The sequence below is a fragment of the Lampetra planeri genome, chromosome 41, assembly GCF_965212315.1.
Source record: "Lampetra planeri chromosome 41, kcLamPlan1.2.h2, whole genome shotgun sequence".
Taxonomy (NCBI): domain Eukaryota; kingdom Metazoa; phylum Chordata; class Hyperoartia; order Petromyzontiformes; family Petromyzontidae; genus Lampetra; species Lampetra planeri.
Genome location: NC_136147.1, coordinates 372213 through 382788, shown reverse-complemented (window position 1 = coordinate 382788; position 10576 = coordinate 372213).

Sequence of the window (10576 nt, the reverse complement as noted above, 5' to 3'; positions counted from 1 at the left end):
GACCTGCCGCGAGTCTGTGGGTGACCTGCCATGAGTCTGTGGGTGACCTGCCATGAGTCTGTGGGTGACCTGCCGCGAGTCTGTGAGTGACCTGCCATGAGTCTGTGGGTGACCTGCCATGAGTCTGTGGGTGACCTGCCGCAACCGAGGGCCGTGCCGCCACCGCGTTTTTGTTGTTGTCGTTTCGTTTGGTGCCCGGTCTCCGGTTCACGAAAATCGATGTCCTCCCCCAGCTTTTTTTCACCGAAAATTGCTCGTCCGCGTTAAATGCGGGGATTGGGAACGTAGTTGATCAAACTGCAGCGCGCGCCACTGCCAAGTCCGGCGCCAGATTGGGTTTCATTTTCCAGAAAGCTGCATTGGTGATTTCACTGCGAGAGAGAACGCGCCGGGGTGGTAGGCGTTAGCACGCTGGAGTAGAACATCGTCTCACTGAAGCTTTCCAACTTCAACAAACAAAAAATGGGCCACGTTACATTTTGTTGCTTGCATTTTTATTTTCCTCCTCAGAATGAAGTGCCCACGTGCAGTCAACGTGAGCCCACTGTGACAAGAAGCCCTCAGGGTGTGATTTTTTAAAGATGTAAAACCAGGGCGACCTCGTGGGAGTTACCAGAAGCGTCCTCGCGGGGGGGACCCCCTTAACCCGCACGGCCGAAGGGATTCTCCCTGCGAGCACCGCACAGACGGACGCGTTCAGTACTTCCACGCGGCCCGTTATGATTCATCATCCGCGTTGCTAGGAGAGACGGCAGCAGAGACGGGGAAGCGTTGAGGTGTAGGACGCACAGCGGTCAGCCCATTACGGGTTAACCCGTATTCTTGTGCACGGGGAAATTGAGTTTCCAGGTCCGTACGGCGTATAGCCGTTTCAATACGGGCAAAACGTGTTTTGTCTATTTGTGTTTCTCCCTTGTGATGGGACATTGTAGGATGAACGTTGAGATCTGTAAGGGGCACGGGGTGACCAATAAGGTCTGAAGTGGTCTGTAATCAGGTTAGGCACTGATGAGGGATTGACAGGTATGGGTGATGGGTCAAGTCAAATCCCCCGCGATGTTTGGTGACCAGAAGTGAAAAACGTCTGCGCGGGGCAGGCGGAGGCGGCAGGAAGGCCAGCAATGGCCAGCGTCTCTGCACTCCATCGCAAATCTACGACACGCAGCCCAAGGCGCAGTCCTCCACCCGGGTGTCAGCCGGGCCGATCGAGGCTTGCGCCCGGCGGACTGCGAGCGCCGATAGTCTGCACGTGCCTGGCTGGGGCACGTCGTGGGCACGCAACGGCCGCTGGGTAAAAGGCGGCGGTGGTGGCGGACTAAAAATGATCTCCCCCCCCCCGTGCTTGAGGCAATCTCCAAGCTCTTTAACGATGGTCTGTGTTGGGGGGGGGGGGTGTTTGGCCGACTATCCGTGTTGCGTGTCCACCGTCAGACGCCGAAAAGTGATCAGAGCTAACGTTAGGATAAAGAATGTACTGTTCAAAACAAGGCAGGTGTGGTTACAGGGTAGAGTTATGGACATTGGGTGGCTGGATGGCTGGGCCAGCTCGGAGAGTCGGGGTAGTTGTTCGTGGCTGGTTGGCTAGTTGGTTCGAGTTAGGGTTGGCTAGTGATGGTGCCAGTGAGAGTAGTGGCCCTAGTCGGGCTAGTACGAGTGACTGGTTGGATACTTGATTTGGGATAGGATAGTTGTGGCTGATTGGCCACAGCTACGAGGCGGGCAAGTACTCGTGGTAACGCCACCACAGCAAAGATTAAGAAGAGGCTCGCTCGTTGGTTCGTCGGTGAGGGCTGGACGTAGGGCTGGCTGCACGGGTTGGTTATATGGTTCGATGGTTAGGGCGAAGCGTACGGTTGGATCATTATCTCCCACGCACACTTTCTTGCCTCCCACTCCTTCCCCGTGACACCGCGAGGGCATTTTGTTTGACCTCGTGCCGCTGCTGCTGCAGCGCCACCACGCGTCCACTTGGGTGGTCTCAACCACCCCCACCCCGTCTCACTGCGCTCGTGATTGGCTGCAATCTTCCCTCACCCACCCCGCCCCCCGCCTCACCCCGCCCCACTCCCGCCTTACCCTGCCCCGTGATTGGCTGCAGCCCTTCCCCCGCCTCACCCCGCCCCACCCCCGCCTCACCTCGCCCCGTGATTGGCTGCAGCCCTCTTCCCCCCACCCCGTGTCGTCTGCGTGAGTCTCTTTCCACCGGACCGCTCTGACGGTGAAATCGAGCGGCGCAGTTGCGACGTAACTCCACAGGCAAGCAGGTGGAGCGCGCACCTTTATATACTCTCCACCCTTATAATCTCGTACCGCTGCTGCTTTCACTCGCTGTATATAACGACGCAATGGGCCGCGCGGATCTGTAACTGTACAGGGGTCATGTTGTGCAGAGATTTTGAGTTTTCTTCTGATGCAGATGCTAACGAACGGCGATGTCATGAATTTAAAGGAACGTTTTGCCTGCCGCGACGAGGGCCAGTGGCCTCTCTAATGCAGTTTGCTGAATATTGGACGTCACACGATCTCATCAGCACGATCGCTGCCCAGCAAGAGAGGGGCACGTCAGAGAAGTAAACGCCCATAAATTGGCCACTTTCATCCCTGACGAAGAGCCAAATTGCTCCAGACGGTTATCCAATGCGCGCGCTGTTTTGCCGAATAGTCAAGTCCGCAGTGTCCCCATGCATTATCGCAGCCGCGGTCTCTTGTACAATGAACGTTGCAGTTAGTAGAATCCATGCCAAACGAGCAAGCGGGGGGAGGGGGGTTATTTTGTTTTCTTTAGAACTGCTTTTTGTGTTTTAGTTTGTCCCCGCCCCGCCGATGAGCACGGTTGGCTATGTACGGTGCGAAAGAAGTTCAACGTTCGTGAGTGTGAAGCCTCGGGAGCTGCATTGGCTGCGGTGGACAAACGTGACGAAACACGGCACCGTAGTAGTGTAGTCGTCAGCAAACACCGCCTTTTACTTCCCATCCCCCCGATTGGACGTGTGCGGTACAGGGACTCCTCTACTCACGAACGAGTTAGGTTCCAGAGGTCTGTTCATAAGTCGATTTGTTCGTCCAACTTTACTCCCGTCGATTCCAAACACGTTGTACGGCGTGTACACTAAACACGGGGAATGGCTTTAAAAGTTGTATAATCTCCTGTGGATGTAAATGCCGCCGGTTTTTAACGTTCTGCAGAAGTAGATGCCACCACCACCCATCTGTTGTGCGGCCGTTGAACTTACGCCTCTCGGTCCGTACAGGCAACTGGGCATACGGACAGGTTTGTTCGTATCTCTTAAAGTTCGTAAGTTGAATGTTCGTAAGTACAAGAGTCCCTGTATAAGCTAAGGTCTTGGGGAAGATAGCGGTGTGTTGAGGTGAAACGATGGGGAGGAGGCCGATGACTTGGTTGAGTAGTGGCGAGATAATATTCACGACACGGATGCGTGGCCCGTCTGTCATTCACTTGCTGGGAGAAGAGCGGCAGGTTGCCACAAAACATCGCACCTCTTACCTCTTGCGGACTTTTTGTTCACTGCTGAATGAGGGGGGTCTCCCCCGTGCCGTGCGAAAGCGTGGGGGGTTATTTGACCATACTTGACCGCGCCGGTCAGTGTGGCCTGGCGAAGGCGAGGAGTATGGATGTGGGAGCGTGGAATTTACGAAACGACGACGATCGATTTGGCTGAACCATCTTCTTGCCCTCCAAAGTCGTCACCCCCTCAGCCTGATGTCAACCTGCTTGTGCATGTACGCTGGCCACCATATCCAAGCATGTATGTTGAACTGTGCACATGTTGAACTTATGGGGAGCGGTGGTGTAGTGGTTAGCGCGCTGTGCTACGAGCCCGACGACCCGAGTTCGATTTCTGCTCATGGCCAACACTGGTAACGATGATCAGAACCGGTCCTGGGCCTCTCCTAGGTTGACTCGGCCTAAAATAAGCATCTGGTGTGATGTGTCAATATCGCTACTAGGGAGACAAAGGCGGCAGGGCGTGGTGTTGGTCACCCACCCCTCGCCTGCCGTGCCGGCCTTCATAGGTGCTGGCTAACAGCACTTGCCCCAACACTCTGTGAAGGCTACATTGGGGGATCTTTGTGTTTTTTATGTTGAACTGCTTTCGCACCATACGTAACTAACCGTGCTAATCGGAGGTGCGGGGGAAGGACAACACACTGAACACAGAGCGGTTCTAAAGAAATTAGTTTTCAATCTAGATTTAAAAGCACAATCCAGGCTCAACATCTCAAGCTAATTCAATATGAAGGGGGGGGGGGATAACAGATGGGGTGACGATTGGCATGGGGATGGAGTACAGCATTCCCTCGTTATTCGCGAGAGATGCGTTCTCGAGATGGTCGTGAATAGCAAATCTCACGGATAATGACATTGGTCTACGAAAAGCTGTCAATTAATTAATGGCCTTGAATAAAAAAGCATAGGCTATTGAATATGTGAAAATAATCATAACACATCTATTTATCTCATCGCTTTCTCTCATCGCTTTATCTCATAATTTTATCACATAACAGTCTCTCGTCACTTTCTCTCTCATCACTATCTCATCACCTAAACTCTTATCACTTTCTCTCTCATCACTATCTCATCACCGAAACTCTCATCACTTTCTCTCTCGATGCAGGAGTCGTGCAGCGTTGCAGATTCGGTTCGCGAATACTCAAATTCGCGCAAAGCAAGTTTGTGATTAACGACGAAATACTGTACTGCAAGCACTGATACTTACACAATCCTGGACTGGATCGTCTGGCTGCTCAGAAGGATGTCGATCAGGGTCTTCCAGTGGGAATTGCACGTGAATCCGTTAATCACATGAAATGACCAAGCACATTTAAGAGTAATAACTGCGCTTTGAAGCTCCACACACCCATACTGAATGCTTATGTGGTCGTGGTGGTGGTGGTACACACGGATGCCCCTAAGAGTTGGTGGCCCGTACAAATGCTGTAAAACTACCTTCCCATGGGCGTCGAGAAGGTGTCCATGCCCTCCTGGCTCGCCAGGAGAATTCGGTACAGCAGTGGTGGGCAACCTCAGTGCCGTGGAGCCCATTGTCGCCTGCTCCACGTGTGTCTAGGGTTGTGTTCTTCATTCATTATCAGAGGGGGGGGGGCGACTTTTGCCGATAAGAACAGGAGTGTGAGAGCCGCCACACATGAAACCATTGGGGCTGCACTGAAGGCCACCAGGGAGGCCCGCTAGAGGGCCCGCGGGCCTTGCTATGAGGAACACGGGCCTAGGGTGATGCGTGGGGGTTCAAGATTAGTGCACAAGAACGATGTCGAACTTGCGACCCACTGAGGTGGAGGAGGGCCGCTCACGTGGCCTGCAAACTAGTCGAGGTGCCCCATCAGCGCAGTCGAGCATAAATGTGGACTTCACCTGTCCCACATGCATAGGATCGGGCTGTCTCCAGGTGCTTCGGGTTCGTGCCACTGTACCTATTAATTGGTCAACGACGCCTTAATATATCCAAAGTAGAGGTTTTTGGGTTAGATCGCAAAAAACCCTCTATTTTCGATCATATTGTTCGTGAAAGCCCTCGTGTTAAACTGACCTGTATATATGTAGAGGACTGCAGAGCTTGACTAATTGATGACGCCGGCCCACCGCGTGGTCGCCCTCGCACTTTGCGGCTCCTCGGCGGCCTCGGAGTCGATCCCTCGTCGAGCGCAGCGCTGCTCCGGCGGCGGCGCCGTTACAAGTTGACAATTCTCATCATCATTATTATTGACTTAACTTTCGTGACTGCAGGCATTCATATTCTTTGGTTCTTTCGGTTAAGTCACGTAGATATAAAATAATAAAAAAACGACGTTTCGATCGCAACACAAGCAGCCGTCATTAGGCGGCTGATTATTTATTTAATTTCTATCTACTTGACTTTACCGAAAGAACCAAAGAATATTATGATGCAATGTTACCCAGGCATTGATGGGCAGTTTACACGTTCTGCCAAACGAAGAACAATCATTTGAAATCTTAATAATAACAAAGCCGACTTGTACGGTACCGTAAGATGATCACTGCATCTGTAAGGAGTGCGTGACCGTGAGATGACCAATGATTAAGTACTGCATCTGTAAGGAGTGCGTGACCGTGAGATGACCAATGATTAAGTACTGCATCTGTAAGGAGTGCGTGACCGTGAGATGGTCAATGATTAAGTACTGCATCTGTAAGGAGTGCGTGACCGTGAGATGATCAATGATTAAGTACTGCATCTGTAAGGAGTGCGTGACCGTGAGATGATCAATGATTAAGTACTGCATCTGTAAGGAGTGCGTGACCGTGAGATGACCAATGACGAAGTATCTGTCAGGAGCTCTCTGCGGGAGAGTGGCCGTGCGGCTTTCTTTCAGGTCCCGGGCGAGAGACTTTCGCCGACAAGACGTCACCAGTGTGAGGGCCGCACTGTGATGATGATGGTGGTGGGGGGGGTTCACATGTTGTGTAGTGTCGGGGGCCGCACTTAAGGCCAACAGGGGCCGCCAGTGGCCTGCGGGACTTGCAGTGAAGATCGCCGCCGTCGTAAAGGAGCCCCCCCCCCCTGAACACGAGGCGCTCGTGACCTTTCCCTCGGTATAATGACATCCGTCACACAGCCTCGGAGAGGGCCTTTGAATCTTTGAGTTTATGCTGATGTATGTGGAGCTGCGACGCTCAACCTGGGGATGACGGAGGGAGGGATGGGGTGGAGATAGGACACAAAGTGATTTCATTTTGTTTCACACGCCGACTGAGCAACACGCTGCGCAACACCGCGCACACGCAACGGGCAGCACCACGTGCTCGCTGGCAGCGCACCACGTGATCTGTTGCCAGCGCACCACGTGATTGCTGCCAGCGCACCACGTGATTGCTGCCAGCGCACCACGTGCTTGCTGCTTCGAGCCCCCCCCCGCTCACCACCCACTTCTGCCCCCTTCTGCCCAATGCTTCTCGCTTCAGAATCGGGACCGCTGGGCATTGGTGGTGGAGGGAGGGGGGTCAGTGGTTGGCGCTTTTTGAATCCCTGACACTGTAAATAAGACGCCCTGATGTGGCGAGCGCTCGTCCCGAATTGTTAATATTATCGTGGCCCACAAAGATCCCCCCTATAGCCTCAACAGACTGTTGGGGCAAGTGCTGTTAACTAGCACCTATGAAGGCTGGCACGACACGCGAGGCGGTGGGTGACCAACACCACGCCCGGCCGCCTTTGTCTCCCGAGTGGCGATGTTTTATCAGACCGCACCAGGTACTCATTTTAGGCTGAGTCTACCTAGGGAAGGCCCATGACCGGTTCAGATAATCGTCACCGTTGTTGGCCGTGAGCGGGAATCCAACTCGGGTCGCCGGGTCCGTAGCGCAGCGCGCTAACCGCGACACCACCGCTCCCCACTGGTCTCGGTTTGCTCACATGATGATGATGGCCCAGCTCACTTGCACGTGCGCAGCTCTTGCGGAGGTTGGGCACTCATCTTCAAGAATCCTGGACATGTGAACAATGCGTGGGTGGCGTGCGCCGGCGGGGGGCAGGAGGGAGGAATGCTCCATGTAGATACTGCATCGTGTCTGAATATACAATTATATATATATATAATTTGTGAGGAAAAGGCGGTCGACTAGGAGGACGTTCTGACTTTTACAAATGGGTTCGTGGATTGCATCGCAAGTTTCCACTCTTGACGGCTCAATCGCTGGGACCAGACTTGAGTTATGGACCAGACTGGATTTAAATGCAGAGTAAGTAAATGTCCCCCCTTTTCACGGTTCGAGAAGCCTGTAATGGAGAGGGGATTCCAGTGTAAAACTAAAGTTTGGAATGCTCCTGTGTACCCCCCCCCCCCCACGGTGGTGCTGTACAGCTCCAGGGTGTGTCTTCGGGTTTTACCCTGCGTCGTTCGGCGGCATGAAAGGCCCCCCTTGTGCCTGGGAGCTTCTCCAGTGAGAGAGAGAGGGCTTTAGCTTGCTGCTCCATTCTTGTCCTGAAGGAAGCTCCCAGCATATGGAGTGTCTCGGGAGAAGGTGGTACGGCAAAATTTCGGACTGGCATCATTTGTGTCCCTTCTGCATGGGATAGAGTGTTTCCCCCTCGCACGTGTGGGGGTTTCTCCGGGTGCTCCGTTTTTCCTCCCACATGTAAACACTCATTAACCCCTTTCCCCTTCTAATGACTTACGTTTATGTTATCGCAACGGAATCCAAAGAAAAGAAAATAACTTTATCGGTACCGAGGCTCCCACAAGAACATACGGGAGGGCGTGTGGTACAGTTTGGCGCCATCTATCACAGCGTGCGGTCATTCTATGCGGTCAGTACAGTGTCTTTAAAAACACCGGTGCTATATCTGCTCTAAATAAAATTTACGCTAAGCCGCTTGCGCTTTTTGAGGTTCAACGGTGAACGGGGCCCACCCTGAAACTTGCAGACGTCTCAGCATGGGGAAGGGTTCATAGGTTAACAAAATAGAGGACCGCAGAGCTTGGGCAATTATTGACACCAGCCACCGAACGACTGTCTCCCTGCTTGTCTCTGAGTCCCCTCACCTCTGAGTCATTCTCGTTGAGAGTTGAGCAAATACCGTGCGACGGCGCGTCACAAATTATTATTGGTGTACATTATTACAACCCGAAAACACACCCGAGAGTTTCCTTTTAATCTCAACAAAAACGAAAATCCACGAGGGGTCGTGGGGGGTCATTTGCCGACAACACGGCGTGGCCGGCGAGTTTTGCGTTTGCACATCGCCGTAGAGCAAGTTAGAAAACTCTTCAAGTAAAACCCACACGAAATTTCTGTCTTGTCCGTAGCCGCAAGGTGTTTGTCTCTTGAGTTGTTTGGTCAGAAGAAGAAACCTGGTTAAGGGGCGGCGCTTCACAGGACAGCCCATACGGGGGTCTCGTAGCTCTGGACTGTGGAACTGACCAGGGAGGGTGGGAGGGGGGGATGTAGCATATGGTTATGGGCCTCGCACAAAAGAAGGTCCCACAACGGGCAGCCCATGAATGGTGGAATCAGGGGGGGGGGGGGGGGCATGTGGTATTCTGCCCCGGAATAATCTGTGCGGCCCTGCAGAGTGAGACAAAGACGGCCTTCGTGAGTGTGTCACCGTGACTGTGGACCGTATCCCGTGCCTGTAATTTCAAAGGTTTTTCGCCGTCGCATCGCTCGGTCGTGATTCTCCATGATTTAATGTCGGAACTAATGTAAGTACTTGTAGTATTACGCATTCGTTTTGAAGGTAATCAGATGTTTAGTTTAGAAATATAAACGATGAATCATTCGTATGTACAAAAAACAATTGCAAGGTGAAAAAAAACGATTTAACAAATGACTTAAATAAAAGTTTAAAACTTTTGCAAGCGACATGGAAACGCAGGCCTGATTCATGAGTGTGCATTGAACGTTTACTTTTTCTTACAGCGGATGGAGTTGATTTCTAATGTAGAATGTGATTATCCGTATGGCTTTGTGGTTGTTACGATGACCGGTGCTACCACCGGTGGGGCAACGGGTGGCACACCGGCCTTGCAATCCGCAGGTCGCCGGCTCGATTCGACCTTCTGCTGCACCTCCGATTAGCGCGGTTGGCTACGTGCGGTGCGAAAAAAATTAAATCTACATGCATGTATATATACACAACAGGGGCGAGTTTCTTGAATCCATGTGCATGGAGGGATTTGCGAAGACTTGGGGCGGCCTTTATCCCACAGTGGATTAGATTATGGATTATAATGATGAAAGTGGTTGCATTTAATAATGCACAGTAATACTCTAGGCAAACACATTGCTTCACACGTCAGTCGATGTAAGAACTAGTGCTGGAGCTTGTCAAAAGTGAAATCTGAAATTTGAAAGGTGCATTGGTGGGAAAAAGAAAAAAGTACCCTTATAAAATAATGATGGTGATGTCATTACATCTGAAGCCACTTCTACCCCCAATTATATATTTTGGAGCTGGCAATACCGCTGCCCAGGCAGGCCAGCCTTCTTTACAAATTTAAACATTAGCTTTTAATTTCCCTGCCAGGTCCGTCTACCAAGTGCACAACAACAATTTACTTTAAATAGTTTCTGCAACACCGACAAACCAATTCCATGGAATTAACTCACCATATCCCATGGTTATCGTGTGCAGCGCTCCGTTCTGGTATTGGGCTGTGCACCGCTACATGGTTTGGCACGATGTCCGACATTTGGTGCCACGTCCTGGAAACTTCTTCGAAAACTGAATTTGGTAACGTCGGACATTGTGTCGAACGAACATGCGGCGATAAAACGCATCGCAGAACAAAAACGCTCGGAATTTGTGAAAAAAATAAATCCTCCCTGCCTGGCTGTTGTAAGAGGGCTTCGAGAGGTTGCAAAAATATATTCATCTCGTTCGCGTGGCAACTGCCGGAGACCAGCATTGCAAAGGAGTTGCAATTTTGTATCGTCCTGTTGCATTTCACGGGCCATGCAGGTTCTGTCACGTGGAAAAAAACAATATTGGTCAGGGTTGATGAACTTTAGATTAGGTTTGTCCAATCCAACTGATTAATCGACTAAAAATTGCAATCGACTGCTTTTTTGTGG